Source organism: Calonectris borealis, chromosome 2 (genome assembly GCF_964195595.1).
Source record: "Calonectris borealis chromosome 2, bCalBor7.hap1.2, whole genome shotgun sequence".
In the NCBI taxonomy this organism is placed as follows: Eukaryota; Metazoa; Chordata; class Aves; order Procellariiformes; family Procellariidae; genus Calonectris; species Calonectris borealis.
This window is the reverse complement of record NC_134313.1, coordinates 72,625,766-72,653,614: the sequence shown is the minus strand read 5'-3', so window position 1 is coordinate 72,653,614 and position 27,849 is coordinate 72,625,766. Positions and strand designations below refer to the sequence as shown.

General features: G+C 41.3%; 1 protein-coding gene across 1 annotated transcript in view; it reads left to right on the top strand.

Moving 5' to 3' along the window:
- Window positions 1-4,719: 4,719 nt before the first annotated feature.
- The window catches only part of LOC142078970 (poly(rC)-binding protein 3-like), a 137,488-nt gene continuing 114,358 nt past the window's right edge, over window positions 4,720-27,849 (top strand). The window contains exon 1 of the mRNA XM_075142345.1: window positions 4,720-6,151. The gene's annotated coding sequence lies outside the window, so the exon portion shown is untranslated. The remainder of the gene's footprint in view (window positions 6,152-27,849) is intronic.

The window sequence follows — 27,849 nt, the reverse complement described above, 5'->3', positions numbered from 1 at the left end:
TGCGAGGGACACCTCAGATACTTAAATGGTCATTTCCAGGTCAGCCTGGCAGGGACTGTCAGATAAATACAGCTGATTTTGCCTCCTGAGATGAGAAGTGTTGTGCACCAAGAGTATATTCTCCCTTTGTCTTTCGGTAGTCAACTGACTAGCTGCCCCTGCCGTGGGATCCTTTTCAACTCCTCACTCTCCACTGAGGTTATTTATACAATCATAATCTCTCTTTTATGAGATACCAGTTGCGCATGTGTTCTGCAAGGTTCGTGATCACTAATACCTTAGTGACTTTCTATAGACATCACACTTTATTAACACGGATAACAGATGCTGTAAAATTTATATGGTATGAGTGCTAATGCAACTTGTATATAATGTTTCAGATATAGCGTCTTTTTTGAAGATCAGCTCCTCTCTGCTTTGCTGTGCGTCTAGGTACAAAGTGCATTTTCTTCTGATCTGACTGCACTGGAATTCCAGGCAAAGGAGGTCACTTTTATAGAGCTATACCATAATTCCATTTAAAAAAGAAAAAAAAATCCTGTTTTTACCTTATCTTGGATGTACAGTGCTCCTGGTTCCCTGCAGATACAGGCTCCCTTGATACAGAAACCCAGACACTGATTTTCAAGATAGGATTCATTTTGGACTTTATCGATGCAATAGATCTTGGTTTTGGCTGCCTTCAGAGAACAGACATTCAGCCAAGCAGAGCTGATGGTGTAATCTTGGATGATGATGGCATTTGTGATTGTCCAGTGAGCCTTCCCAGGGATCAGCCTACACCTCTGGGTTTGGACACAATTATTTTCATTCTGACAAAATTACTGGTGGTGTGGAAGGAGAACATGGCTACACCTGGGGTGGATTTAGATCTTTCCCAGCCATAAGATGTTTTATTGTTCTGCTTTTTAAAAATTTTCGAAGTCAGTGGAGTAGAAGGTCTGATTGTTTTTCAGAATGGTGTACAAGGTGCAGAGTTATTTATCTCTCTCTTCGCAGTATTTTTAGGAAAAGAGGCAAACGTTGATTTTTAAAATTATGCTAAAACAGACATCACAACACATTGAGATGTTAATTTTAGAAAACCACTGGCTATGAATGAAAGACATCTCCTCTCTTAGCTCCACTAATTCTTTCTTTTTAAATATAGCTTGGTGCTTTTTTTCCTTTTCTTTTCTTTTTTTTTTTCTGAAATGATACCTGTCTCTCTTCATCTGTATAAGCTAGCCGTAAACTCGCCAAAATTATGCAATTCATTGAACGATGTGATTTAAATGCAGGGTTTTTTTCCTCTTTCTCCCCCCCACTAAAGAGGGGCAGAGTTCTGTCTTTGTGGGATTATACCTCAGGGCTCATTATTTTAATGTGAAGCTCCAATAATTGGCATTGATGGTCTTATCAAACAAGAATAAAATTAGGATGGTAAAGTAAATGCAAAGTAGAGAAATTGGACAGAAGGCAGAAACTGAGGAACAGTTTTTTTCCACTGCCGGTGGCTTTGCAGCTGGTGGCCACAAAAGCACCTTTCTGAACTGTATTGCTTGCTGTGGGTAGACATACCAAAGAAGTAGAGAGCTAGCATCAACAGCTTTCTCAGGCTTCCCAGCTACAGATACTTTCTGATGAATAGGGCTCCTAATCACTTGATGTAGCTATATGCTTTATGCCTCAATTACCACAGCTTTCTGTTGCAATCTTTGCTTTATTCACATCCAGTGAACTTCATTGTGCTTTCATTTTTTGGAGAACTGCATTTTTAGTGCTTATCTGTTTAAAAGAAAGTTCCTCTAACTCATGGTATCGAGTCAATTGAACATGGGCTTTTAAAACAGAGTATTGACTATTCTTTCTTCAAAGATTAGACTTTATTTCCAAATTTTGAATAGCTTTTCTTTTTCTTTTTTTTCTCCTTTTTTTTTAATCTGGTGCATGGTGCTACTGCATTTGCAGAGCTTGATCCAGAAGAATCGAAGCACACGCTCAAGGAGAAGAATGGCATGTGGTTCATGAACCCCATAATTAGTTCCCCTTCCTAGCTCTAAGCAGTAATTAAATCTGTCACTTCTGCTCTGCTGATTCATTTATTTAGCTATTTAATTGCTCAGCTGAATACGTCTTTATCTCCGGAACTGCAACATTTTATTCAGACAAAGAAACAGCATAATCCATTATTTTTTTTTTCCGAGAGCAGGGACATGTAAAAGAAAAGAACACTAATACTAGATGATTTGGTGGTGGTGTCAGTTTTCACTTATCAAACAAAACAGTGTTTAAGGGAAAACTTCAACCAGTGCTTGAGGATAGCTTTCCATATATAAGCTTGTTTCTCCAGGAAATTATGTCAAACGCGAGGACCCAATGTATCTGACCCAGGTTTCCATTTCCATAATGAGTTAACTTAAAGCATTTTCAGGTAATAGTCATCATTTTCTATAAAACAAGAAGTCTTACCCTGATCTATTGGCGGAATATTTTACAAACTGTTTAAAATTGCAGATATATACTGAATTGTTACAAACTATCTTTTCTTTATACATTTTCCTTTTGGGACATTGCTCATGGAGATTTCTGTCATCTGTCTCTTAGATTTATCATCAAATACAGCATTTTGATCTGTAAAGCAAATTGCGTTTTGTATACTTTCAAGCTTACAAAGGAGAGCCCTTCTGAATACCTTTCTGTGAGGCATACTTCCATACATGCAGTTTTCCTCATGTTACATTTTCAGCATCCTTAAGGGAGGTTGCAAGATTCCCCCACCATTTTTATCCATAGGTTGGAAAAGCTGGTGTAGGAAAGCAGCATGCAAAACAATGAGGACCAGGTCAAGACACATGAACTCAAACAGGGCCTTTTGGCAAGGTGAGGAAATATTGCTTATTTTTATAACCTTTTTTTTCCTCTTGTCTCTGAACTCTGTAACGATAGCTGATCCAGGAAGTGGAAGGTAGAAAACCACCCAAAATTCAGAGAGAAGGGTATTTTCCTTTCACTTCTGGCATCAGTGGCTCAGTTCTGCCAATTTATTCATCTGCCCGGCTGGCTGGATTTTTATACCATGCACACAATCTTGCATTTCACTCCATTAGTGACTTATTTTTGCTGTCTTGTTACTCAGTTACAACTATGCAGCTGTTTAAGTCATAGGTCATGTTTTTCCCAGGTAAGCTCATTATTCTAAAAATCTTTTACTGCTTACCTGGAGGGGTTTTTGTTGTTGAGAATATTTTTTTTCCTTCAGCAAAGGTCCTGTCCACTCCTTTGCAATGCAAAGCATATCTGTCCTGCCACTGCAGACACACAGCTTGGCCCTGCTTGAAGTAAAAGCAGGACCCAACGTAAAGATCAGCCAGCGGAACTGGTAAGATTTATTAGCTATATTGCAATACCTTGCAAATACCTCCGGCTGCTGTGCTGGGCTACGTGGACCTCCACCCTGCCTGTGCCAGAACGGGGATCTCTGCTTCTCTCTCCCCCGCCCTCAGGGAGGGCTTTGTCAGCCCGCGGGCTCGTGGCTTTGGCCAGACAACGCTTAGTCTGTATTGTTCGCGTTGGTGTTATTGTTCTGCATCTGTGCCCTCTGGGTTACTGAAAGCTCTTTGTTGAAATAAAGAATATTTCTGTCCCTGCTAAAACTAGGAAGTTTGGAAATCTTGCGGACAGTTTTGTTCTTGCAAGCCTGTGCACGTGATTTTTGGACTAGGGTTTTGCGTCACTTAAATATTCTCTCTTTTAAAAATATTTCTTCAAATGATCTTCTAAAAGTACACTCTTTGTCATGTAGGGCACATGCTTAAATTCAGGGAATTAATAAACCAGCAAAAACCATCTCTGGACATCCTTTGAGGATAAGGGTGCTTTGAGGATAAGCCTGTATGTGAATGGGTTTAGTATGAGAAAGCAGTGTTCACTGCAGCGGGACAAACAAGTGTGATCAGAGGAGGGCATGGGAATGAAATGGAAAAAATAACATTTATCTGTAGTAGAAGAGAAGTTTATTGTTGAGTTGGTGGAAACCCAACAGAGGAAACACAGGGATAATTTCAGACGGCTTTTATCTCAGTTCTAAAAGAGCATGAGGTTAGTCAATAGGATTAACTACTTTTACATAGATTTGTACACAAACATTGAGACACGAGAGTTGGAGGGACATCAGCTGAGTGCCCTCCCCTTGCAAAGATTACATTAGGGAACGTCTGTGGGGGGAATTAGGTGACAGTGACTATCGGCTTCCCCTCAGATGAACCTAGCTGTTCATCAGGCTGGAAACCATCAACAGGCTGGAAATTACTCTCTCAAAGGCATTGCAGAGTTTACAAGCAGTCAAATGGGACTGAAACCACTCCTGCCCTGCCCTGCTGTCGTGGTTTAACCCCAGCCGGCAACTAAGCCCCACAGAACCGCTCGCTCACTCCCCCCCGGTGGGATGGGGGAGAGAATCGGAAGGGTAAAAGTGAGAAAACTCATGGCTTGAGAGAAAGACAGTTTAATAGGGAAAGCAAAAGCCGCGTGTGCAAGCAAAGCAAAACAAGGAATTCATTTACTGCTTCCCATCGGCAGGCAGGTGTTCAGCCATCTCCAGGAAAGCGGGGCTCCATCACGCGTAACGGTTACTTTGGAAGACAAACACCATCACTCCGAATGTCCCCCTTTCCTCCCTCTTTCCCCAGTTTTATATGCTGAGCATGACGTCATATGGTATGGAATATCCCTTTGGTCAGTTGGGGTCAGCTGTCCCGGCTGTGTCCCCTTCCAGCTTCTTGTGCACCCCCAGCCTCCTCACTGGTGGGGTGGAGTGAGAAGCAGAAAAGGCCTTGACTCTGTGTAAGCACTGCTCAGCAGTAACGAAAACATCCCTGTGTTATCAACGCTGTTTCCAGCACAAATCCAAACCACAGCCCCTTACTCGCTACTATGAAGCAAATTAACTCTATCCCAGCCAAAACCAGCACACCTGCCCTCCCCATGCCTGAGAAGGCATCGTCCAGCTACTTGCATGATGCGAACTGGAGGTTTGCAAAGTGGTGCACAAGCTCTAGGTCTGGGCATTGCTGGTGGAGGCACTCTGATGGATCAAGGGTGTTTGGGTTTTTTTTTGTTAGTTTTCAGCTCTAACTCACTGTATAGTTAGAAACCTCACTCACAGCGCTGGAATATGCTGGTGTAAAATGTGTCTAAATTAAATGAGATTAAATCCCCGAGTTTTGATACAAATGCACCCAAGTCTACACTTTATTAATGTATTGATTTACTTATTGGCGTATTGGCAACCTCTTGTTAATGTTTTAATTTAAAGGAGTCATTGCTTATACTATTTGTGTGATGTAATGTGTCTGTGGGGTTGGAGGCTACCTCTGACCAGCCCTGGTCAGTGTACTTGATTATATAAGATGTATAGACTTGGGTACCTATAAATATTAGCGTGCAGCTGTCACAAAGGGATTGTGAGCGCACTGTTTGGGACCTCGAAAACATAATAGCTTGGCACCCAGAAATATACAACTCTGATAACATATTACAAGGTTACATATTGGGGGAGAGGGCAGGGAAGTGGTGACTGCTTTTAATCTTTGTCTCTGTTTTTGTGGGTTTTTTTAAATTATTTTTCCTCCTTTGTACTTCTGTTATACATTGGATCTTTACAATTTTTATCACATTAGGATGTGACATTCCTGGCCTTGACAGTGCTTTTGTTTAGATATTTATAGCAGCTTCTGGTCATTGTTGAGCAAAGGAGATTGCCCTGCCCTCTGGCCCTTCCTTAAGCAGATTTTGGGCAGAAGCTCCTCTCATGTGGCACTAATTGAAATGATTGGTGGAGGGGGTGTTGTGAGCGCACTCTGGCTGACTCGGGCTTATCTGTCAGGGGCTAAGCCAGGGGAGGAAGGGAGGAAAAACGGGAAGAAGGGAGGAAAGGGGGGGAAAAAAGGAGGGGAAGGAGGAGGAAAAAAAAAAAAGGGAAAAAAAGCGCCCAGCTTTGCTTCACTCCGGTAGGGCTCGGGGCTCCCGGCCATCTGTCCGCGCTGGGAGGGAGGCGGCTGGCTGCAGCCCCGCGCACGGGCGGCACGGCGGGAGGCGGCTGGCTGCACAAGCCCACGGGAGGAAGGGAGCGGCGTGGGGCTCCGGCCGGGCTCGGGGACCCGCTCAGCAGGTGGGTACCTCTGCCCGGGCAGGGGTGCGGGAGGGGATGGGGCAGGCTTCGGCAGCGAGGAGAAGCCCCCTCCTGCTTTCTGGAGTTGCAGCGCGGTCGGGGAGGGGGTGCTGCCTGCCGGGGGTGGGCTTGGGGGGTTTGCTTTGTTTCGAGCTTGCAGGAGCCGAGCATGCTGCTTTTGCGGGTGATTTAGGGACTGAGTTTCCCTCCTCTGCCTGTCCGGGACAGGCTGCGATGAGCAAAGTCGTTAAAAGATTGAAACCAACAAGTTGCTGTAGAAGTGATTTGTGTGGAGATGGGACTGGTTTATCATCCGCACAAGTGAGCTGCGCTAAAATATTTATTAGGGACTGTCAGTTGGAAAGTGTGCGCTTCCCTTGGGTGAGTAACCCCGCCGGAGCCGGCAGCTCCAGGCTTTAAATGCGATAACATCATCTGAAGGCTGGTGTGTGACCCCCACCCCCCTTTCCTGCAGCCACCCCCCGTTTAATAGTTTCCTGCAAGTTTAATGTGAAATGGGGAGAGGCGAGAGCTGGCCCTTGCCAAGGAAAACGACGGAAGAAAGGCAGAGCCTAAGAAGTTTCTGACGTACTGTAAACCAGTATCACTGTCAAAAGCAACAGAGCTGGAATATTGTCCCATATTTTGGGGGTATTAGCACTGGAAGTTGCTTCCTTTCATTTAGCTGGTAACGTTTCTGAAGGCTTTTCTTTGGTTTTTAAGTTGCTAGTGTAAACAGCCTAAGTAAACAAGCGTATGGTAGTTCTGTGTGTTGTGCAACGGGGGAAAAAGTGAAACTTCAAAGTGTGTGTTTCTTAAAGAAAAGTTAGGAAATGTATGATAACAGTAATAAGAGAGGACTCTGGACTTCATGCCTCTTTTTTATTGTTATTAATATTATTATTATTTTGAAAGATGCAAGAAGTTTTGTTATTATGCGCCAAAAACTGCGCTTTAATCTCTTTGATACAACTGCTAGAATGTCCTATTCTACTGGATATGGTTATGTTTAGTGTACAACTTCTATTTGTGTTTCTGATAACCCTACTAGTACTACTGGAAAATAAGCATTCAGTTAACACATATTACATAATCATGTGTAGATTATAGACAGCAAAATACAGTCATAGCTGGAAATTTCTGTGCATGTCTATCTTCAAATTGTAAAAAAAAAAAAAAAATTACTGTTCAAAGTGTGCGTACAATCCAGTCCAGCTGTAGGTCTTGTTTGTTTCTTTTTTATATGGTTTTAGAAGTAGAACAATAGTAAAAAATGGAGTTAAGCAGTTGGTAATCCATTTGCCCACCGCTTATCCCTGCAAAGATTCCTGGTGCAAAGTTCATGAACTACCACTAAGGATGGTTCAAAAGGGAATCCAGGAATCGGCCATACTAAAATCAGGCAAGTTTATAAAAATAAAATAAACCGAAAAGCTGAGGCTTGCTTACTCATAAACCTCTTAATAAATACTTCATCTATCTAGTATTCTACTCATTGTTTTCAAGAAAAGGAAAAACTTGATGGATCATGTGGTTATTACTCCATACCTTCTTAAGCTATAATCAGGTGAACAAAAATATTTTAACTTTCCTTACAGTCTGAAATAGCTGGTTTCTTACAAAAGACCTTGCCCCTTTCTTACTCTCAGCTGTGTCCATGCTGCAAAAACAAGTCCTCAAGAATATAACTGTTTGTTTTACTGGTTCTGTTCCTTATCGCTCTTGGTCTCCAATTTATGCTGGTTTGAATATTTCTGTAATATTAAAGTCAGTTGCCATTACTTCCTTCAAGGACACATCTGTAGAGTGTGTGTAGTATGATAACTCGTAGCGACATGGATATAATAATTTTATTCTTACATGGCTCAATATATTTTTCTTGTTACTTCAGAGAAGCTAGAAACTTGATAAACGCTCCATTAGTGGTATTGGTAAGAAATACATTAATGCAAGTGCACAGTCAGTAAGAAAGCGTTTTTATTTGAAAGTCTTCTCATAGCAGACATCATACTAATAATCTTAATGTGTAACCTGTGCTGCGTATCTTCAGTGTTAGATCAGACTTGCTTTTAGGTACTTTGTAAATATAATTTTTATTCAGGATAACTGAATTTCTACCAGATGTCCAGGCTCCTTGTTTCTTTTCAGCCTTTGCAGCCTCTGAATACCACAGGAATTTGTCGGGCGAGGGACTAGGTGTGCATGGGGTAGATGTTTCAGGATGCAGCCCTTCTTCTCAGAAACCAGCCTTGGTATTGTAGGGCATTGAGGTCTGATATTAATGTAAAGTGAAAGGTGTTATTAAAAATATAAGTCAAATCCAAAGACTGCTGTGTTGGTTGGATACCCAAGAGAAAGCTGGAATAGCCTTCTCCGACAAATTACTGAAAATGTGGTGAGCGACTCCTGAAAGCTGTGAGGGGAGTGCTCGGTTATCTGCGCGTGAAGCTGCTTGCCATGGAGCCATCGCAGGGCAAGAGGCTGTCCTAGCCGAAGCACGGTGGTTCACACCCCTCATGGTGCTCCATGCCAGGGGAAGCGGGACCAGACACGGGGGAGCAGAGGATGAGCCATCTCTCCTGCTCGGCAGGCCTGGGATGCCAGGGCCGAGCACGCTGGGCAGGGACAACTGCAAAGGGACCCTGCAATAGGGCAGGGGTGTATCGCTGTGGCAGAAAGTTGTGGAGAAGCTTGCAAAGCTAATGGAGGATGTGGCTGCAGCCATGGGTGTGCGTGGCAGAAGTGCGACAGAGGTAGTTGCAGAAGGGAAGGGTTCTGAAGAGGCAGATGCTGTGGCAAAACTCTTGGTGGTCATGGTGGTGATGGTTTGAGGGGGACAGAGAGGTTGGAGGTCAGATGGAGCAAGGAGTAAAGGCAGGCTGGTGGCCCCAGGGGCAGTCGGGACTGCCAAAGCTCTTGAATGCTACCATAGGGAGACTTTGCAGCTGGATGCGTAACCCAATTTGCGTGCTTTGGGAATAAAGAGTCAAAAGCTGGGAAGTGACCATCGCATTCCTGCTCATCATCATGGACCGCGGAGGAAGTGTTGGGCAGCTGAGCCGCAGTGAGATTAGGTACAGCAATTATAACTGGGGTGCAGCGGGAGGGCTGGCAGCCAGGAGGCAGGGGGATGGTAAATAATCTTTAGCCTTTTCTGTTGTGTACGTGAAACCGGGAAGGCAAACTATTACAGTTCAAAGCAAAACGTAAGGATAGGAACTCAAACTGAATGTGTAGCACTGAAACTGTTTATGCTCGTTGTTAAGTCTCTCCCAAAGATTTTCAGTTAGTGGGGTCTCCGTCTTCTGACGTTTATAACAACGTCATGACTGGAGATTATAGAATGCAAGAAATTTATTTTCATAGACTTTGCAAGATCATTTTTCTTTAAAAGAAATCTTGTCACACTTTTAATAACAGATGCACTTTGTTGCATTCATTTGCTAAGCAACAGATTCACTGTGTTGCCTATGAAGCACAAAAGCAAGGGAGGCTTTAACACACGAAGTAGAGCTTACGTAAAGTTCATGAGCAACAGCAGAAAGAGCGAGTGATGAATTCTACGGGTTTTGTTCCTTACATTAAAATATTTTAAGGTCGGGTATTTTTCTCTGCTGGCTGCCATCAGCAATAGAAGTATCAACATGAGAAAAATGGGTCGCTTGGGTTTTAGCATTAAGCAGCAAATCCAGGGCCAATAGGATTTAGCGGGGATGTTAAGGTTTATTCAGTGCATTTAGTTAATGAAGTTGGAGGGGGGGAGGAAAAAAAGTCTGGGGTTGGGGGAGGGGACAAAATGGCCTCCTGCCACTGGGTGCATCCTGCGGTGACTCCTCCTGATTGATAGATGCTCCACAAGACAAAAAGGAGCTGAGCGAAGGAGGTTTTAATTAAAAAATACCAGCTCAATGCCAGCTCTTTTGGATTAAAATCAAGCAGAAAATCTTTGTAATAGACATCCACCTAGTCTTAAGGGTGTATGGGTGTTTTTATGGAGTGTAGTGTCCATCAGCTAGGGGGAGGGAAAAGGGAGTTGATAATACGTCCAAGCGTCTATAAAATGGTTAGAAAGCCATGAAAATATTCAGCAAGTTCAATCGTATGTTAACATTCATCAATCGGGCACAGAAATCAAGCTCAGGTCAACAAACTCCCGTTTGAGCGGTATGCCAAGATTTCTAGCAGACAGCCCCACCGTCCCTGACGCACACGGGTGGCCCTTCGCTGTGCTCACCCGTATTCTGAAGCTTTTGTGTCCCCTGCCAAAGGCTGTCATCTTGTGTACACACACGCTGTTCAGCATCTTGACTTGCTTTCCGAGCCCTGAAAGCCTTCAGCACAGACACAAAAAACAATTAGTATAGAAAGTCATTGTTATTTAAAAAATAAAAGGTTATTATTTCTACTTCAAAAAAAATGCAAACCAACATGAATGGATCTTTTTTCCAAGAGGGTTAATGTACGCTGGGTTTTTTTGCTGTTGTTGTTGTTTTTTAAATTCTGTTCCTCTACAGGCCAGACTCCCACTCGGATTAGACCTTGTTTTTCCCAAAGCTGTAATGGTCCTTTAGAGTCTGATGAACTTTCTTATTCCACTCGCCCCCTCAGAGGTTCGTGCTTGACGTCGTAGCTAGATGCTGCTGGGGGTCATTGAGCAGTGATTAAGACTGTCAAGACTCAGCCCAGTGACCTCAATAGACTTTCCTTCTGAGAAGGATGTGGGCAGCAGTGGCAGGATTTGACTGTAACAGTATGAAATAAATGAGCAGTAGACTTATGAAATGAGTAAAAAGAGTCCACACAGCTGTTGTTCTCAGCATAATCTAGTTGCTCAGACCATGGCTTGACTCAAGTGCGTGAGAAGGACGCTGCAGCATTTCTTAGTAGGATTTATTGCAGTGACACCTGAAAACTTCTGCAAAACGGTTCAGAGAGAATGTGTAATTTTTGGTTTTGTTTCTTTTTGACCTCACAAACAGTTTAAGACAAACATTTTCAAATAATAAAAAAAAAAAAGACAATGAAATTGTTTAGAAAAACACTGTTTCCACTTCTCTGCCTTGTTCTGTACTGCTCTGTTAGATTCACAGTATGTTTACTGAAAAACTTTTGGCTGTGCTTATAGACTAGTTTAGGGACATGTCTGTAATAAGAAACCAAGAATAATTTCACTAAAATAAAAAAAACAAAACAAACAAACAAAAAACCCCACAACAAAACCAAACAAAAGCACTTGACTCTGGTGCTTAAAACGGGGCTTTATGAATGTTCAGCCAAGTTTTAGAAGATGGGGGTGGCTGTGTCAGAACTGCAGTCCCAGGCACGCAGCGAGGGTCTGGGCAGCTGCATACAGAGCAAGTGGAGCTCTAGAAAAAGACTCCTGTCACCTTTTATATACAAATAGGTATGCGTTTGTTGGTAAACAAATATGGGTAAGATATTAGTGCTAATCTGAGGATTTCATGAAATGAAATCTGAGCAGTCTGGTTGTCCCGGTGGCATCAAGGGAAGCAGAATACTATCCCAGATGCAGAGCACTCTACAGAAAAGCGAAGAGGGATATGTATCCCAAAAAAAGAATAATTTTGGATGTAGCTACATGGCAACGAAGTGCTTGGTGCAATGTTCACACCATCTAGTCCTGTATTTATGATGTCTATTACCTTTACCCCTGTTGGCTTGTATTTTCTCATCAGTGGGCAGTAAAACACCTATTCAGCATTTGAGCTTGATTTAAATAAATAGAGAGACAGAATCGAAGATTTAAAGACCATAAGATGACTTTTCTGTGATTTCATTCAATTAACAAAACTGCATGCGTACCTTGAGGATCTCGTTAGCATGATTGTGGCTGTATGCCAGCATCTAGCCAGAAGAGCTAATGGGAATTTTGCCGGCTGTTTTGTAACAATAAACATTTTATAGAACAACAGCAGAGATTTTAAATGAAAAGGCTGTAAAAACATTGGGGGCAGACACAACATTTGTAAATGCTGTAAATCCACTTAATAATTACTATACAGTACTGGATTAAATACTGAAAGTCCCTGGATCTGGTGGAGATTTGCTTACATGTGATCAAAGTGATTAAAAAGACTGTTTGCCTTTTATTAATGTATGTTATACCTATAAGAGTAAATTAAAATAAAATGTTTTGCTTCTGCAAATGAGAGGTCTATCGTTGTTCCAATATGCAAGTTCAGAGTTTCCATTCGCAGCGATGAGAATCAGGTTTGGAGTCTCAACTCCTTTCAGTTCAGAGATGTTTAAGTTGCTGGATTTTGATAAAGTAATAGGGAACATCGGAAGTTACATTGTTAGATTTCTCTGGGAAGAGCAAGGGCTCCGGGCAGACACTGAGAGAGAGATACTCTTAGTTTCCCCCTCCCTCCTCCTCCCATCAGCATTCACACTGTACAAATACAGATGCCTGGCAGGTAACAGAAAGACTGTCAGCATTAATTAAGTACCGTGAGCATGCCACGATGCTTATTGTGGACTGGGGTGGGGTAGAGGAAGCTGAATAAAAATTGTAAGAGCTCTTAAACCTTGCTTGTAACAAAGTCTAATGTCCCTTTTCAGTGTTTGTCGTGTCTGATAAGTAAGATACTTTGAATCTGACCCTGTGTTTTAACTGCTGAAATTTTGGAGGCTTCTGTTGTTTGTGCAGGAATGATACATCTCTGACAAAAGTCTCCAACGTAAGCTGCGGTGGTGGAGCCCTCTGAAGCTGTACTTTCCCATGACTAACTACAGCAGCTCCCCAAACAGCCTCCGATGTTGACACAAATGCATCTGCACTTGGGGGTGTCTGTTGTGACTGTCACATGCTGGATGTGACTCTTTCCCACACTTTTAACCAGCGTTGCTGTTGGCCTCCTGTTTGCTTACAGGAACCGTAATTGCCTACATATCTCTGGGAGCTTCAGTACTAATTAATCTGTCGGCATATCCCATCATAACTTAATATGTGACATCATAGTATTCAACCTCTCACTGATAGCTAACTGGTGTTTGTAAGTAATTTCACCCATGTCTTAAAAAGCATGCTTTAAGAAGACACTGAACTTCAGCTGTGGCATGGAAAGTTCAGGGATACCTGTTCCTGCTGCTGGCTGCGGAGCAGAATGCATTAGCTTAAACACTAGAAACGCAAATAATTTCCTTCTGCAGCTATTAAGATTGTCATGACTGAATGTAACGGTAGCTCACCTGTTTTGCTTCGTGTTGCCCCAGCGTAGGATCACATCCATGACCGGTTACTGAGTGTCAGCTGATGAGTGATAGACGAGTGGTACTTTATAGCCTTGCAGTTGTGTGAACACACTTTAATGTGGTTGGATGATGCTTTTTGATGTCTCAGAAACATGCTCCCTGCTCTCTTGGTTTTCAGCTTCAATGAAAAGATGATAAAAGGCGGAGTTACGGCCATTTAGGCATCTTATCTTGATATTCACTTATTTTCTGATACTACTTCTGACAAAGGTAACCTTAACTTTTGGATTTGCTAAACTTTTAGAGGGTTTTGTTTGTTTATGTTGTTGTTTGACTGGGCAAATGTATCAAGACCACTTGCGGTGGATTTGAGAGAGAGAGAGAGAGAGAGGTGCGCCGGTTTTGTTGGTAGCCACTTCTTGACCCCAGACTTGCTGGGAGGAGATTGCTGACACACGATTTGGACCTTGGGCTTTGCCTTGTCATCCCTGGGTTTCGTTTTAAGGTAATCTGCTCGCTGGGACCTATTCACTTCTAATCCTGTTCATTGTCTGAAAGGCAATCTCACAGCACTGTGACCTTTTCTTGCCTGTTGTACCTCCGGTTAAGAAACAACCCTGATCTTACTTTGAGTGGGTGTGTGAAGTTACTGTGGAGTTGTCAATAAAACGCAAGCGAGGCTTTACAAAAAAGTGTACAGAAACTATCCATTTTACTGTGCTTTTTTTACATTGGATTGTGCACAGATGGATGGGCTTTTAGGTGGCTCAGGAGTAAAGGGCCCACCAATATATATCTAAACCTTTCTAAAGCAACTTGAATTCCCTTAGGAGCAATGCATTATAACTGTCTATGAAAATGGGGTTTTCTTTTACCTTGTGACCTTTCTTCTGACTAGACAGGAAAGACCCAGTCTCCAGTGAATGTTATTATTAGTCAATAAAGTTAAAAGCAGCAGATCATATACATATTGGGAAATAAATAATACTGAAAGTAGCCAGAACTAAGGTTGCCTATGGCTACTAATAAAATGTCACCTTCATTTTAGCTCTGTATGTCTCTGAGATCATACTTAAAAATACATCAAAAACTGGTGCTCTCAATGACAATATGGCTGAGTTGACAGATAAAGAAATGTATTTCTAAATAATATCCTTAAAATATACTGGACAGGCTTAGTAGATTTTACAAAATCCTTTCTTAGCTGTGTTGATTTCAAAGATATTTTTTCTTACTCACTTGAAACACTTAACCGGGAACTTTACTTAACTACAACTTTAAACCATGGCTGGCAACTTTCTGAAGAAAATTATCCTGTTTATACTACATTAAATTTCTTGCATGCTTTTATTTATAGAATCTGGGCGAATCAAGTAAAATTTGTGCACATATTTGCCCAAGTTTAAAAGGAAATGAATTTGCACTGTTACCTCTGCTTTCTGAAAAATTTCTGAGAAACAAGTCTGTTGCTGGGAATAGTCACAGAAACATCTCAATTGAAGTAGTTCTGGATTGGTACTTTTATTTTCTTGATAGTAATTGCAATTTTTTGGGGGGTGGTGATATCCACAGAATAAAACCACTTTAGACCTGAAAATATGGCTAAAGCTGAGGGCAAAGTCATCTTCAGAAATCGTATCCCCACAGATTCAGACTAGTGATGTCTTTGGCTCAACATGTCTTCTGCTGCAAACCTTCTTTCAAGAGATTATTAGTCAAAATTTGAAAACTATGCAGACGTCTCTTGCAGAAAGCCGATGATCTGTCTAATGATCCTCAATACTCTGGGGAAAGCCAGAGAAAATGGTGTGTACTTGCATGCTTTTCATTAAGAACCATTTATTACGGTAGATGTCAGATGGGTAGGCTATAGTAATAAACAAAAATGGGTTTGTAGCTCATGTTGTGAGACTAGCTTTCGTGTCTGCAGCTTTGAATAACTGCTGCTTGTAACAGTCTCTTGCCTTCACACTTCTCATTCATGAAAAGGACTTACTGAACTGTATTTGTTCAAATAAATCTCTTCTTAATTTATGATGTGTAATCAACAAAGTATGGAGTTCATCTATATTAATTTTAACCTAATAATGTTTTTCAATTAATATTTAGTCAAAGTCAGTAGTTTTGTGTAAGCACTGGGCACCTAATTTACATACCTATCTGTAGCTTGTGTACACACATAGTGACTTTGTGACAAAAATATTATTAGAGGGGATTCTGAGCCATAAATATCTTCTCCTGTTTCTCTTTTTTTGGCAATCTGAAGTGCCATTGATCTATGTTCTTAGCCAATGGTGATCTTAGCTTTGTAACTGTAGCCATGTTTTAATACAGTTTACCTGGTTAGTTTTTGCGAATTGAAACAGCTATTTCTATGTATTCCACACATTTGCTGCCTTAATTCTTTGGGACAGACTGAAGGTTGTCCTGAATTTTGACACGTGTGCAGAAGATCAAATGTGATAAAAGGCTGAGCTGGAGGTAGCCCTGTCCTGTTGCAACATCCAAGGAAGGTGTTGAGAAGGAGGAGATATCCACAGAGCCCCTGACAGAATTTTTCCTCGATTATTCTGTTGGAGCAGTAGGATGAGAACAGGTTTCTGTCTAATCCCCAAGGGCTCCTGGGATCCTCTGTGCTCCGACATCCCAGGAACATCCATCCTTGTGATGACACAAAGCTGTTACCAGCTGCTTCTCTTGACTTGGGCTGCAAGATGACATCTCATTGTGAAAGTGATGTGTGATACTGCTCCAGCTCATTTCTGAATAAGATATGAGCTTTTTCCTATGTAACAAGTGATAGGACGAGAGGAAATGGTTTCAAGTTGCATCAGGGGCAGTTAGATTGGATATTAGGACAAAACTTCTTCACTGAAAGGGTTGTCAAGCATTGGAACAGGCTGCCCAGGGAAGTCACCATCCCTGGCGGTATTTAAAAGACATGTAGACGTGGCATTTAGGAACAGTTTAGTGGTGGAGTTGGTAGTGTTAGGTTAATGGTTGGACTCAAAGATTTTACGGGTCCTTTCCAACCTAAATGATTCTATGATTCTAAGATCCATGGAAACTGTGTTTTCACAGGCTCTGTCTTCTTCCCCCATCCATTTCTCCTGACTTTTCCTCCCCTCTTCTGAAGGTCCTCTGAGTTTTACGCCTGGATGGCACCTTCTGTTGAGGTAAAAGAAGAAAGAAATAAGTTTTAAAAGATACCTTCTCTCAGTCATGGGATCAGTGGAAAGGGAGAGTGAGAGTGGTATGTCCATGACATTAGAAAGGGAAAGTCTGCAATATGTTTGGGTAGAAAATGCCTACCTTGGTAGGGGATTTTTTTCCACATCCCTAAGAGGAGATATTATTTTTAACAATATGGGAAAGGTCTAGTAGTTAGTATGGGAACACTAAACTGTAACATCCATTGTATTGTGTCCACCACCAATTCACTTCAGTAGGAATACGGACTTTCCAAAACTTGGACGTTTTCATTTCAACCACTTGGAACATTCAGCAGTGAAATACCTAAAAGATCATATTCTAGGTAGGCATTTTTTTTTTCCCATTCAAAATTGTCTCAGCCCCAGTACTTCTGATGCCAGCTGAAATGGGAATAAAAGCCAAAAGAAGGTGCTGTGGTGGCACGTGGGCAGTCAGTCTTGGATGGCAGCCAGTGCATCTGAAACCTCTGTGTGAAGTTGTGCATGTCGGCATGTCTGCGTTAGCAAGGGACTCTTAATGAAATGGAACAAGTAGGCATTGGCTGGTTGTTGACCGATCCTCCCTAGTGAACACTGGTGTATTATCTAGTGTACTGTAATAGTACTGTAGACACAAGTGCGTGATGTAAAAATAAAAAACAAACAAACAAAAAAACCCTACAAACCTCTGTTGCAGCAAGGGGCAATCTGTAGCTTTAGTTACACTTTTAACTACTGCAGTGTTTCTCTTCTGAGCTGCTTATGAGCATGCATCTTGGGTGTGTTTGTAGAAAAATACCATTGTACAAATGTTTGTCAGCAAATGGACTACAGTCAATTACCTTTCTTGAACCTGTGACATTTCCATAGCAGAAAAAAATGTCTCAAATGGCCATGTTTACAGGGCAAAAGGGTGTATTCTTGTTCCTCTGCACATGTGAGCTTTCATAACAATTGGTAATCAAGTAATAAAATCTTCCCAAGATGTGTGCAGCAATGCTATCAAGTATAAAAAATTCTTGCTTGCCTCTTCCTAAAGCCATTGTAAATCAGTTGGATTATCAGACACACACTTAACAGTATTACAAGTGTGCGATCCAAGCTAAAATACTGCTGTTTCAAGAATTTAGTGGGCAGAGTTATATCTGGTTATGAGTGCGGTATGTTTGATACGAGGGGGGATTATTCCCCAAAGCTGCCTAACAAGGCCTCCCCCCACTCTTGGCTCAGTCTGTAGTCAGTGGTGAGAGAAGCACCTCCAAGCAGAGCAGCTCTGAATTGCCCGTCTCAGAAGCCAGTCATTCTCCCCTGAGTATCGGGAAGCCTTGCTAGGCCGAAGTTAACCCCTGAACCACTTGGATACATCAGTATTTGGCTGCCTGCAGTGCAAACTAGTGCATCGCCGCAGTCCTCCTGCAGATCTTTTAAAACTACCATGAAGTGGGCTTCTTGTGTAGCGACAGGAATGTAGCCACAGCAGCACAAAACCAGGGGAGAGCCTGAGCTTTTACTGGCATCCAAACGTAGTTTTGCAGGTTGTGCTTACGTGTGCACGGTTATGGCTACGCTGCCTGCACAGTGCCCAAGGAAATAATTACTCTCAAGTTAGCTCAGTCCACGCTGCTGTACAGCAGCGTGAGGGGTACAGCAGCAGCCTTCTGGATCTCATATTAATCTTAAGGCCGGCTTCTTGTCATCTTTTGTGGACTCCTGCTGCTCTGTTGAATGTATTTGCAAAGTCAAACTTCACTTTTTTCAGTCTTTAAAGTAAATCTCTACTTACTCATTCCAATTCATCTGCTATGAGCAGGTATTGCTTCTGTTGACATTATTTGAAAATTCGCAAGTTGGATTTATTGAGAGCAAATCTTCTCTTGCTGTTTGAGACACAGCCTGGGCACTCACTCTATGTCCATCTTCAACTGTTATGATGGGTTATTTGCCATGTTAATGCCATTTTTCCTGTCGGTGGTTAGTATTAACAACCTGTCTTCCATAAGTTGCAGGGGAAAATAAAAATACTTCTTTTGGACAGCCTGTCTTCTAACTTTAAAACTATACTCAACTTTGATGTCTCTTTGAATTCATCTCTGCTATTGGGTACCCAGGCAGCAAAACAAACCACGGTCCATTCTGTTGGCAGGTGACCATAGGGTTGGGCTGTGTCCTGCTAGGCACAAGACTCACCTGGTTTAGTTGGAACTGCCACGTGTGTGTGAAATGGCTCCACTTTGATTAAAATGCAGTCCCATGCATACTGCAACATTTGCAAATGTTTGGCCTACATCTTCTGTTCAGTTTTTCTTTTTTTAGCTAAAGGAAATTGCCTCTCATCTTATCCTTTACCAGGACTCTAAATAATTCGCTTCTTTCATCTATATTGTTACCTGTAAGCTATTTATAGACTATGATCATATTCTGCTCAATCCTCTTTTCTGGATTATATAACTCTAGCTTCCTTAGCCCATCTTCATATTCAGTATCTTATCCTCCAATTCCTATATCATTTAAGTTAGCCTTCTTTGTATATGCCTAGTCATTTTATATCTTTTTTTGCAATCCGTTGAGATAAGAGCTGCATGTGATATTCCATTTGTGGTTACGTCATGGCTTTGTACTGTGGAATTATTACCTCCTTGGATTTATAGGAGACACATACACATCGAAGACCAGCAGTTGCTTCTCCTGCAAACAGATCAAACTTACAAAATAATCTTTGCTCTCCAAACAAATATTGACCCTATTTTCAGATGGCATCACGCTCCATGCTTTTAGACAACTACATTTTTTTTGTCAGTGCTTTTGTTTATATTCCAACCTAAAGCAGGAATAGCTTTATCTATCATGAGTAAATATTGCCTTGTTTTCTGCATCAGCACATTTCAAAGGTTTGTGGATTACTATCCTCTTCGGCTTTGTAGACAACGGCAAATCAAATGGGAAGACGCAAAATATTTCCTCCAAAGTACATGAACTTAATGATTATGGACTTTAAAAAAAAAAAAAAAAAATTTAAAAATACTTCATCTTTACTTGATATGTATTTGGATTTTGGTTAATTTTCATATGTATTTGTCATTTCTGATTTCAAGAGAGCAACAAAGTAATAGTTCTAAAATACAGAGAAACCAACTGCATGTAAGACCAGTTGCTGGACATACCAGAAGTCTCACAAAACCAACTTCAATTTCTGTGTTTAGGAGGCCTCAAAATTTTTACAGGTTTGGTTGGTTTTGTTCTTCACTCCACCCACACAGCCCCAGTACATCAAATCTCTGAACCGTTTCTGATTTATCTATCTTGAATTCAAGATGTTTTCAGATTCATTGTGATCTAACAATGAATTATATTTATAAATCAAATACATAGAAATATCATGGGGTTCTATTAATGACATCTGTAATAACTTTTATAATAAAAAAATCTTTATTTTAACCTTCTGTGATTTTCTTGTAATGTGCATTTTCCAAGTCAGTAGTCTTTTTCTGTTAAATTTATCCTACGTGTCTAATTCTTTCTCTACTGCTGTTTCTCCTCCCTTGAGTAACATTTAGCACCTTTTGATTCCTTCCAGAGTTGCTTATCTGTGTGAAATAGCTCACACTACTGGCATCTTGTATTGCTCTTGCCTGAGTGAATGCTAGAATTTCAGAATTAGTAAGAAAGCAGTTTGTTCCTTGATTATCAAATTCTTCTACTCATCCAGATGTAAACACTTAAAGACTTTGTGCTGATTGTATCACCATCGGCTGTTTCTTACTCTTCCCATCCAGATTTATCCTTGGCATCAGTGGCCATATTTCTTATTTGCTTCCATACTAGTCTATGCCAGAGATTAATTTGTTTCATTATCTTCAGTTGGAAAAAAATTAAGTGTTGCTGCTCTAATATTGTATGAAATATTTTGATGCCTGGTTCTGGATGATGCTTTATCATAATTCAGGTGAAAGGTGAATAAGGCAAGCTGTCTTTAAAATATGCCTGCTTCCTCCTGTGATGGAGCTCCTTCCCAATTGCTGGCAAATCCATTCTGACTTTTTATTTAAAAAAAAAAAAAACAACACATTTTAAATGTATTAAGTGCTTTAAGATTAGTGCCAAAATGAATGTCATTAAGTAGTCTAACGAACCAAGTGTGTTCCCTTTTGAGGTTAGCTGTCACTGAGATCTGGGAGAGCAGTGTTAGTCCTGAAAAGTTGAAACGCAGACCTACTGTCCCAAGGGAAGCCCAAGGAAAGGGGACTTGCTGCAAAAATTGAACCGGAATTAGAAAATAACGGGATTTAGGGAGAAAATTTAAGCCATTTGAAGGCATCTTTCTAGCCCTGGAGCTGGAATCTTGTCTCATACCTCATTGCCACCGAATCTGCAGAGACGTGGCTTTGATTACCATCTCCTCAGTAAACGACTAGTTCCTTCCTAATGTCCGTCTCGGGCTATTAGACGTGGAGTTCATCTTGCCATACTGTGCTGGGAGCAGAGGAGTTCAGGATGGTTATTCCTGGTTTGCCTCCCCCATTCTCAGGGCAGGTCTCTTGAATGCCCTTGACGTTACTGTTAACTGAAGGGCGGTGAGGGGCAGTTGGAGGGGGTGTTCCATGAGTGCCTGAGTTTAAGGTATTGGAGGGGTTATTTATTTTACTTGGCATCATTTAAGGTTAGTAGCCTGTTCAGGGAGTTTGTGTTGTAGTGCATAAATAGCAAAAGAAAAATGTGCGGTGGAAGACGGATATGTACAGATAACAGGTTCTCGAGATTAAAAGAAACCATTTGGTTCCTACTTATACAGCTGAAGCTTTCAGTATTGTTTTGTTTCCGAAACAAATGATGCTGCCATGTCACTCCGGTCGGCTACAAAAGCCCTTGCAGCCCTGCAGAACTGTCTGGCATCTGGCGACGAGGCCAGGGAACAGAAAGACAGCATGAGTGGGCTCCGCACCACAAGTGTGCGTCCCCGTGGTATTTATAGGCTCTTACAGCGCTGTTGGTGGGCAAGGCAGAGGCAGGGAGCGTGCGGTCATGCTGCTTGTGGTCGCGTTGTCAGCAAGAGAGAATAGATTCATGTTTGGGTTTTTTTTGTGGGTGGGTTGTTTGGTTCGTTGATTTTGGGGGTTTTTGATTTTTTTGTTGGGTGTTTCTGTGGCTTTTTTGTTTGTGTTTTCTTTTTTTTTTTTTTTTAAATCTAAGTCACCCGGTTGATTGGTCTGTTGAATGCAGACAGTTGGCCTGCACAAACTGGCTGCTATCTGAGTGTCTGTGTATACCTTCTGGGATGAGCAGAAACGGCTGTTAAACAGCCTCACCTCGCAGACACTGGAAGTGCAACTACAGCTGCTCCTGAGCCAGCAGTCGTGTGTGTGTGTTTGGGGGGGAATCCCTTTGCAAATGAACCAGGTTTTCAAGGTCTGAGCAGTAACTTGTACTAAGTTTGCTTGCATTGTAATGAATTATCCTTGCAAGGTTAAATAGGAAAATTGGCTCCTATTCCTGGTGTCTGGAGGAAAAAAAAGTCTATAGCCATTAGAAGAGCCAGAGATGAGGTGGACATAAGACATGAGTGACTGCTGGCTGTAATGCTCCCTTTCCCGTTCCCTCAGCTGAGGCCATGCCTCCTGCCTTTGCAGGCTGTGGCACACATCTCAGGCCGAGATGGGACCCAGCTACATTTGGCACACGAAGTCACCAAAGGTAGCTGCCGCTGGGCTGGGAGTCAGGCAGCCGGGACACCCAACATTGCATTAATACATCTCAACAGAGAATCAGAGGTGGGAAAGGACAATTTTGTGGAAAGTTGGGACATCAGAAGTTGATGCCACAACGCCACTATGGGCTTACAGGTATTGTCTCCTAACTGCTTTTTGTGCCTTGGTAGTCCTTGTACCTTAATTGCTTTGTTCTTCAGCTTGCAATCAACATGACCACCACGGTGCTTGTCTTAAGGTCTGTCTTTAAACTGGAACGACACAGAGGATGCTTACAGAGGCAGAAACTGTTCTGCTCTCCCTTCAGCTATCTCTCTCTTCTTCTTTATTTTGTTTTTCTTCCCTTTTTTTCCTCTTTTTTTCCTTATTTGCCAAAGAACATGCAACACACAAATCGGAACAGCAATCACTTTGTCCACTCTTGACATGCACCCACATTTAGACATTAGCTCAGGAAAGTTAAGTTGCAAAGTACTGTTAAACAATCACCGTTTAAGACCAATGGAAAGTGTATTAGTTGATAATGCAGGGAGGGCTTAGGCAGAATATGACAATACCGGGTAGGGTTAGGTCACTTGGGTTAACTCTCAATTTCTACTTTGTGCTCATTGATCAGGCAATTATCAATGGTAAGGAAGCCCTTTCTAGTACGACCTGATTTATTTTAATCTATGTTTGACAGTATTCTTTGCAAAGACAAGCCTGTATATTTTCATTTTTCATCTCTTATGAGCCAAGGCTAATAAATTTCAATGCAATTTTCAATTTTCAACAACATGGTCCTTTTATTTACTTTTTTTTTTTCATAGTTTTAACATTACTTTCAATGTTCTCTAATTAAGCAGCCCAATTGCCATTGTGTGAAGTAACAAAGATATTCAGTAAGCTTTCATGGCCACATAAAGGCAAGTCTTATGTTTCATTTCATCCAAAGATCTGAAAGATTTTTCTGAAGTAGTCCATTATTCTTTGAAGCCATTCTGGACCACTGATTCCTAGTTCATCAAAATCGAGTTTTTATTGAAGTGGGGTGTTTTGCAGATTTACAGTAATACAAGTATGAACATTAGATCTGTCAGGATGTTATATGCATCACTTGTGTGGGAAAAAAATGGTGTACAAATCCCTGTTCTGCGTCTTTTTTTCCATGATGAAGATTTCTGATCTTTGTTTATGTTTCATGTACTTGATCTGGATCCCTCTGAATGCACAATTGCTCTCAGTTGTAAATCAGAGGTGTTGACTCAGTCTCAATGTTCATCAGTCATCCAGAGACTAAAAGAAAATAATTTTTTTTTTTTTATCAAGTGCAAGAGTAGATGCATGCAAATTTTCTGCTTGATGTGTTCATGAAATCCACTCCCCCTTTTTTGATCCATCTTTGATCCTACCAAAGAATCTTGAATTTCAGCCAGATTTCTCTGGGAAATTGTCCCCTTGGTGATGATGTTTGCCAGGAAAGTGATTTCTACAGTGTGTTAGCAGGGGAAAAAACTTAGTAATAGAGATGGGGAATAAGTAACATCAAAACTACTGTGGGAAAAAATTAATTATTGTTGTTTACACCATATAAATTCATAAGAATTTTTTCTGGTGATTCCATCAAGGTTTTGTCATGTTTTCTACCATACAAATACATCTATATACAAATTAGTCTGATAAGCATTTTTTAAATCATTATTTCCTGTATAAATTATGGAGAGGAGGGGATGCCATTGTTGGAAAGAGCCTGCATAATCATCTAGATTGGGCTTCAGTCAGTGCATGGTGACTGTATTGTTCTTTCCTCTCTGTAATACAATGTATCACCACAAGCCATGATGTGCCATTGCCAAACACCAGAGTTAGAGCTGAGGCTTAGTGCTCAAACCGTTAGTCAAAATTTGGAAAGGGATTGGGGAAAAGTACACAGCCAGGAAGAACCCTGTTCAAATCAATATTTCTTTTAAAACGCCTGCACTGAGAACACTCTATGAAGAGCAGAAGGGATGCGTGTCTTCAAAACCAATATGTGTACAAAACATGGATTGAAAGAAGGGCTTCAGGGGCTTCAATGATCAGTGGGCACAAAGATGCTTTTGTTTCCAAATTTGTGCCTGAAGGGATATCTGTCACATAGAGGGCCCTTCATATAGGCCACATAATACTGGGCTGGATCCTTTGGGTGAATCATATCTGGTGCTAAATGGATCCATGACATACTCCCAAAGGAATATGGAAGTGACTATACACAGTATAAACCTTGGTTGGAGCAAAGGACCCTCCCCTCGCTCCAGTGGAACTAAGGGAAGGAAAGGATTCTGCAGGCAACTGTAAGAAAGATATTTAAAAAAAAAAAGTGCTTTTATAGGTTTGTCCCATGTCTGGTGATTCTATGATTCTAAAACCATGGCCTAGGAGAGTGTTAGGTTGAGGCTGATCCCAGAAATCCTGTATAATTCAAGACTGGTAGATTACAGAAAGAAGGATTGCAATGTAATTCGTACCTAAACGTATCTAGAATGACGGAACCTGAAAACGTAAACATCTGTGATTTCATTTCAAAGAAATCTTGTCCACAGAGCATGGGTAGTGTGTCTCTTCTTCTCCCTCTTCCTTTTGGGGGAAACTGGGATACAGTATTCTAAGCAAAACAGCTAAATTGCGATAAAGAGAGATCTTTTAAAAAATGTTTTTCAGCCTATGGTCTGTGAACCGTACCTCAGAAACCCATGTCAGGTAAAGATGAAAAGCAAGTACTTTGCCTTGGGCTTAATTTTTGCTGTTGAAAGGTCTGCATCTCCGCTGGAAAATATTTGGGGATCTGTGAATTGAAAACAGTTGAAAATCACTGACCTGAAAATATATTCCCTTGTTTTCAGAAAACCAGCAAGACTGAGTTAGCAGAACATTTCTCTATGGTGATGTTGATGCCTTCTCTCCCTACCCCCCACCCTACTAATGGATCACGTGGTCTGTAGCTAGAATATAGCCTTTCATTTCCTAGGGTCAAAACCTTTTCTAATGAGATATTTTTGCACTGAAAGATCAGTGTGGCGCTTTCTTAGACCTCTTGTACAATTATCTGATGTACTACAAATTTAAATGCAAATGAAAAGTTAGATTAATTTGGAAAAAATCCTGTTTTTCACTTAATTAATTTTAAATGGTCAGTCTTGACAAAGAGATCTCCCATTATAAACTATCTCTTATAGTTCTGGATCAAGGCTTTTTTTTTTGTTTGAGTGTAAATAGAAATAAATTGACTACTGTAAATGAAACTGAGACGTGTTTACACTAGATATCATAATTATCCATGACAGTGCAGTCTGCCTTTGGAAAGCATGTACTACAGGCACAGCATTCATATATGTGTTACAGACCTCTGACCTTAAGCAGATGTCATTATTTTAGTCATATGGGCAAGCCAGAAGGAAAGGTCAGAGCTCATTCATATATACTTATATTAGAGTTCTTTATTCTATGTATACATGTGGTATTTTTGTTTGGAGGTTTGTAGGAAGAGGTTACCCTAACAGGTGGTTGGGTTGGGCTTGGGCTTCATTCTGACATAAGGTGGTGTTTTAGGGGCTGTGGCATTGGTTTTTTGGTGTTTGGGATTTCCCCCGCTCCGCCCTCTTTTGGTTTTTTTCAGCATGGAACGCATAGGAGGTTGCTGTTACCTAAATTACGCACTGAAATCACTAGGGTTGCCCGGGGTGGACATCAGCACAGACTTTGTTTCCCTCAAAGTAACTGTCATCTTCATGAAATATTCTCATGTCTGATCATAGCCTTTGGCAGCAGTCTTGAGCAGGAAAACATTCTTCCAGTTCAGGCGACTGGGGCTTGTATTCGTTGCAGACCACTCAATGCAGGTAGGGAAGCTGCAGCTCATGGAGTCAATTGTACTGCATTTTACTGGAGCACTGCTGTGATATTTATGACCTTCCTCCTCTGCTTTATCTGAGACCGTATTGTTTTATTTTGTGATGTTGCCTGAAGCCACCAGGTTATCCAAATAACTTGCCAGCCTCAAAGCAAAGCATCAAACCTTTCCCCTTTCCTAAAGATCCTTTCACCCTCTGCCACTACCACCTTTTTCTGGGGGGAAAAAACCCCAGTCTCGAATCATCTTGCAATTGCTAACACAGCAAACAGGTCTAATTAAAATAAAAGGACAACTGAGTAACAAATTAAAGTCCACCCTGAAAGGAAGTGGATAGATGAGTTCCTGTGTGAAAATGCACCTTTTTCTTACATTATGTTGTGTAAGGCGACTGTTGCATTTTAGCTGAGTAATTGAACTCTGGTACAGGCTTACGATGCCGGGAGAGCAGCACGAACTATGCTGAGAATTTCTCACAGTTAAGTCACAGACCTATTAAAGCTTAAGCAGTAGCTCGGTAACACTGCAATGCCGTCTTAAGGAATAGCCACAGGGATTCCCGACAATTTACATCCATGAATTTATTAAAACAAATGCTGCTTTCAGCTCTTTAATGAAAGCACCTGCCTTTAAGCAATGATCAAAAGATACCTATGGGTTCTGAGAGGCACTTCTTCAACTGTATACTTTCCTATCCACTACAAAAGCATATACAGTGTTGATATGACCCCCAAAACACACATCAAAGTTTTCTGTACATGTGACCTCAGTGTTGAAGAGCATTCATGGAAGAGCATCATTGCAGCAGTCGGCGTGTTGAAGCTACCATCAGCCTGTACAACGTCTGGACCACTTGGTTCTCTGCAGAATGGTCCTCCTGGGCTCAGGGCTGAGGCAGAAGCCCAGGCAAGAATTGCTGAGCTGCCGCCAAGCTGCAGCTGCCCTTTGGCTTTCCTCCAGTCTGTGCTTTTTGATGCTCTTCATAAAGATGGGGAAGACAAACTTGGCTCATTTCTGAAGGGTTCATTGCTTTGTTATATATATTTTAGGGAGGAAAAAAATCCTTAAAACTCTGAAAACTGTAGGAATTGGCAGCTCAATTTCTCCTTTTAACAAAACTCTCCTCTTTCTTGCTTTATCCACCCTCCTGTTGTGCAATGGGGCTGGAAAGTACTAGAGCAAGCTATGGGCAAACACTTATACTGTCTGGATCTGTCCCAGGCCTTAAAGGAGCCAACCAAACTGTGGTGCATTAAGATTTTTTTTTTTATTGTACTTTTTGCCATAGTCCTGTAGGCTGGATTCTGTAAGACTCCAAGATGAGGATTTAGACCCTGATTTTCATTCTGATTAAGGAAAAAAAAAAAAGGCAGTGAAAGGGGTAAGGAAAGCATGTAAAGCACAACAGCAAGTTGACAGGTGTTATAAGAAGATTGACCAAACTGAGCAAACCTCACTGCAGGCACAAGAAAAGCACTGAGGGAATCCAGACTTGGCAGCAGCAGAGGTTAAAGTTTAAAGAAAAATAGATGAATTATGGATAAGAGATATAAGAGTTCACTTACAGTTGATAGTATCTGGCATCTGTTGCCATCCACAGGTGGAAGGCTGCATAATTTGGCAAGAAGATGCACAGAAACAACCCCAGGCATTGTTTCTGTATGGCACTCAACCACATCAAAATTACATGGGGCATGACAATATTTAGATCAAAGCTTTAAA